Source organism: Capricornis sumatraensis, chromosome 2 (assembly GCF_032405125.1).
Source record: "Capricornis sumatraensis isolate serow.1 chromosome 2, serow.2, whole genome shotgun sequence".
Classification (NCBI taxonomy): Eukaryota; Metazoa; Chordata; class Mammalia; order Artiodactyla; family Bovidae; genus Capricornis; species Capricornis sumatraensis.
Window position 1 is genome coordinate 175,290,027 of NC_091070.1, and position 5,609 is coordinate 175,295,635.

The window sequence follows — 5,609 nt, forward strand, 5'->3', positions numbered from 1 at the left end:
ATCAGGATGCTTTAGCCCTCTCTTCTCCTGTGGCAGAGTAGCCCAAAGGCATCTCCCTCTTAACCAAGGGAGAGATTCTAAACACTTCCCTGCCACAATAACTTGGCTTAGTAGTCTCCCAAATGCTCTCTTTTATGTGCACAATAGGTGCTTTGTTTCATGTAAAAACCAATAATTATTTTATGCATGTTAATATGTACTTGTGTGCTCTGATTTCAGGGAACAATGGAGTTCTTAAAGACCCCAAGACTAAGAGCACCTAGGGAAGAGCCATGGCATTAGAAGGAATGGTTTGGGACTGACCAGTAGACTGTAGGTCCAAAAGGCTGTCCATGTTCTGGCCCCTGCCAGTGACTTCAGTCTTGTTTCCTGTTCCCCCTAATCCTTCCTTTCACACAAGTTCAGACCTATGGCCATACAGTACATCATCTGTGCTTCATCACACTTTAAGGTCAGGATGTATTCTTGTTTCTTTCTTCTCCACTAGAACCCTTGAAGGGAAGGTTGCTAGAGTAATATCCCCTCTATCTAATAGTGCATATCATAAGTACACAATGAATATAAATGAATGACTGAAACAGATGATGAACATTGCTCATCACATGCTGGATTTATTTTAATTGTGGAATACTGACATTACCTTGTTTCCTGACAAATAGATATCTACTCACTTCCACCATTGCCACCACCCAGCCCCCACTTCCATCATTACCGTTAGACAATGAGGCCTTTGAGGATAAGAAAAACATAGCATTAGCTGTGTCACCTGAAACGCATACCACATTGCCTGGAACAAAAGTAATATTTTCTGACTGGTGTGAAATGGTACCTCATTGTGGTCTTGATTTGCATTTCTCTGATAATGAGTGATGTTGAGCATCTTTTCATGTGTTTGTTAGCCATCCGTATGTCTTCTTTGGAGAAATGCCTATTTAGTTCTTTGGCCCATTTTTTGATTGGGTCGTTTATTTTTCTGGAGTTGAGCTACATAAGTTGCTTGTATATTTTTGAGATTAGTTGTTTGTCAGTTGCTTCATTTGCTATTAACATCACTCATTATCAGAGAAATGCAAATCAAGACCACAATGAGGTACCATTTCACACCAGTCAGAATGGCTGCGATCCAAAAGTCTACAAGCAATAAATGCTGGAGGGGATGTGGAGAAAAGGGAACCCTCTTACACTGTTGGTGGGAATGCAAACTAGAACAGCCACTATGGAGAACAGTGTGGAGATTCCTTAAAAAATTGCAAATAGAGCTGCCTTATGACCCAGCAATCCCACTGCTGGGCATACACACCGAGGAAACCAGAATTGAAAGAGACACATGTACCCCAATGTTCATTGCAGCACTGTTTATAATAGCCAGGACATGGAAGCAACCTAGATGTCCATCAGCAGATGAATGGAAAAGAAAGCTGTGGTACATATACACAATGGAGTATTACTCAGCCATTAAAAAGAATACATTTGAATCAGTTCTAATGAGATGGATGAAACTGGAGCCGATTATACAGAGTGAAGTAAGTCAGAAAGAAAAACACCAATACAGTATACTGACACACATATGTGGAATTTAGAAAGATGGTATTGATGACCCTGTATGTGAGACAGCAAAAGAGACATAGATGTATAGAACGGACTTTTGGACTCTGAGGGAGAGGGAGAGGGTGGGATGATTTGGGAGAATGTCATTGAAACATGTATACTATCATGTGAGATACGAAGTGCCAGTCTATGTTCGATACAGGATACAAGATACTTGGGGCTGGTGCATGGGGATGATCCAGAGAGATGATATGGGGTGGGAGGTGGGAGGGGGATTCAGGATTGGGAGCTTGTATACACCCGTGGCGGATTCATGTCAATGTATGGCAAAACCAATACAGTATTGTAAAGTAAAATAAAGTAAAAATAAAAAAAATTTTTTTTAAGTAATATTTTGATTGAATTCACAATACTTTCTCAGGTAGGCTTTGCACTTTGTATGTTACTGAATGGAAACCACTTCTATCCTCCATGACAGGCTTTAAAATGTATTTTATAGTCTTCTCACTTTATCTCACAAGGTTTACTGAAAGAGAAGTCACTGTGAGTGAGTCAACACATCACTGAGCTATTTTGAAGATTTCCGAATGCTTTAAAATTGTTTAACTTTTCTCCACTGCTCCTGGAGAGGCTCAGGAAATATTCCTCTTTTCCATCTCCCGGTGATTTTATTTTGTTTTGATTTCTAAATACTTTTTCAGGATATTAAAACAAACCATTGAGAAAATCTATGAAGCATTTTAAATGAGTCGGGAATCATAAGAACTTTCCTTTTTTATCTGAGACCTCCAGAGACTAGTACAGGCAGCATTTTGCTCTTGGAATTAAATTCATTCTACCTTTTCTTTTAGAAGCGATAGAAATTCAACTATCTGGGCTCATTATTTCAACTGAAAGTGAAGTCGCTCAGTCGTGTCTGAGTCTTTGTGACCCCACGGATTGTAGCCTACCAGGCTCCTCAGTCCATGGAATTTTCCAGGCAAGAGTACTAGAGTGAGTTGCCATTTCCTTCTCCAGGAGATCTTTCCAACCCAGGGATCGAACCCAGGTCTCCTGCACTGCAGGCAGACGCTTTATCGTCCGAGCCACCAGGAGACCAGGTTCAATCCCTGGTCATAAGAGGCTAAACACATCCAGAAAGATGACTAGTATTGAGAGGTCTGAGGAACAGGGAAATCCATGACATAATGTTGAAGTTGAACATACAAATCTGATAGCCAAATAATTTATTGGGAAACTATTGGTTTTCGTCAGTGATGGGGTTCGGTATTATACTGAAGAAACAATTCTGGTACTAAGACCCCAAATGACTGCTTTTCACTTATTGTCCTCTCCTTTGATCTTATTAATTTCCTCACATGGTATTTGGGTTCATTGTTAAATTATACCATAGGTGGGTGGACTTTCAGACCTTCTAGCTACCAACAGTGGCAATGAGATATCTGCCTTAAAAGTGTCCAGAGAAATCAAATAACCTTAATATGATATAGAATTCAAGATTCTTAACCTATAAGAGTATTTCAGTACTCTGTGCAGGGTGCTATATCATAAATTTAGCATCTATATTAAATATGCTTTATCTTTCCTAAAGTTAAAAAAATTTTAAGAAGTTGTGTTTGACGAGATTTAATTTGTAAGTCCTAAAGAAAAAAAAGTTCACAATGTAATAAAAATTAAAGCTCTCTTTTATTATACAACTAATTCACATCTCATAATAGTAACTTGATATTCAAACATTGTTAAAAATCAAATTGTCAGATTTCATTAAAGAACTAAGCCTTGAAAATATAAGCAAACCATTTTGATTTAATTAAGGTAGAAAGTGCTACTACTTTATTTCAGTTATCAAATGTATCATATGTTAAGCCTTTTTTGAGAATTAATGCTCAAGTTTAGCAAATACCAATCTTCTAACACAAACCCAGGAGAACTCTCTTGAAAAATATTCCAGGAGAGGCAGGCAGTCATTGGTACTGTTAGTTAACTGAAAGGAAGGAGAAGTTGCAAGGTTTAAAGCCAAATGATGTTTGTGGCACTGAATGTTTGAAAGTTAATGTAAACTATTTCTTCTTTGTCTGCTGGAATTAACCATTCACCTCACTCTCAAAGAGTCAGAGTCAGCACAAGCCTCTCTTCCTTCAGGAAGAGAAAAGGAATACAAGAAACCAAATGCTAAACTTATATCATTATTTTCAAAGGAAAAATGTTGACAGAATTTTCTCCAACTGGTTTTCTGTTTGTTTGGTTTTGTTTTAGAGAGTATAAATGCAATCTCACCTTCAGGATCTAGTTTTTTTCAAGTGCACAATGATATATCTTGTGTTCTGAATTTGAAAAATCTTGGTAAAAACATAAAGAATCTTAGAGACAGCAATTCATCTGAAATATTCAGTGATTTTTCTTATTTGCATTTTGTGTAATCAGAAGAAATAAAGTTTGTTATTCTGTAAAACTACTAGATTAGGGATAATCAGCTACAGAATATCTATAAAAAAATTAGCTACCCAATTTTATATAAATATCTGCATCAAATTGACTTTCTCTGAAGTAGATCATTAATTTTTCTATCAATCAGTCAAAAAGTGATGCCGGAAAAAAAAAAAAAAAGTGATGCCGAAGTTTATAGGGCCTTTAGAAGGACACGGATCAACCTGAAACAGCAATTCACAACCCAAGAACTCAGAAGTTTGCAAACATGAAATAAAAGAGAGTGAGCAACACGTTTCACATTTATGCTGCTCCTGAGTCTTTGTGATATTCTGACTAACTATAATCCCCACACTTGAAATTTAACTCATTAAATGTTTGGCGTAAGAACCTGAAAAATATAACTGTGTGCTTTTATAAATATTCAATTAACACTCATTTCATCATTTTGAGATTTTTGCCACTAAATAAAGATGCTTATCCTGCAATAATTCTGTTTGATCTACATTTTTGCTTTAAAAAAAAAAAAAGGCTGCATCACAGAGTGGAAACATCAAAAAGAAATACTTTTGGAAGATGGCTTTAACAGAAGAGAAATTCTCTAAACAGATAGTCTAAATAAATAGAGAAAAATTTACTATTTTTCTCTTCTTATTCACTGGAAAAGATCTACTCTCCAAAGAATCAGTTTTTGTTTATCAAGCAGACAAACAAAAGACTCCACAATTTATAATGTAAGAATGACAGTAAATAAAAGTGCCATCGTGTATAGTCCCTGTGGCATTTTTTAACTAGCAGCTGGCTCCTCTGTCTCTGGTAATACTCAAAAATAAAACTAAATCTGAACAGTCCTCTTATAAGTTATGACACATTTCTGGGAAAATAGGAAAATCTTCAGTTACACTGCAATTGGTGTCCCACTAAATAGAGTGAAAAGCTTACTGTATTTTTATTAATTTCCTGGTAAGTACAGGAATTAAGTCAAGTTTTTGTGAAAATTGGCCCCCCAAATGTAATTATAAAATTGCTAATTGAACAATTGATTATAAATTCTAATTTTTTCTAGTAATTTACTATTTTTAAAAATTTTATAATACTACATTGCTGGGCATTAACAGAGATATTTTGTAGTGCTTAGTTAAGCACCTGATATACAGTTGATATTCAATAATGTATTTTTTTAAATGAAAGATAAGATATCCCTGATTCCTCTTTGTTGTCTACCTCCATGTTAAACAAAGCTGCGTCTTACTTGAATTTTTAATTTTTCTATCTAATTTTAACCATTAGCTCCACCTTAAAATAATCTGAATCTTTAAATTTAAATTGCCAGTGCAATTTAGCCAGATCCACTATCTTATTGAACACCAATCTTACAGAAAATACCACAGGGATATAACATGGCCAGTCAGCCACTGGCCCTGAAGAGCTTATAAAATAGGAGAGACAGCAAGTGAGTTAATAATTACACAACAAACAAAAACATAAGCATCAAAAGACAGGGGAACATACAAGTGTGAAACAGGGACCTCAGCCAAGATGGCATGGAAGAGGTAAAATTTAAGATAAACCTTTGAAAAAAAGGTAACAAGTCTCTGACAGATGACATTAGAGAGATAGGGTCGGTCCTAGGT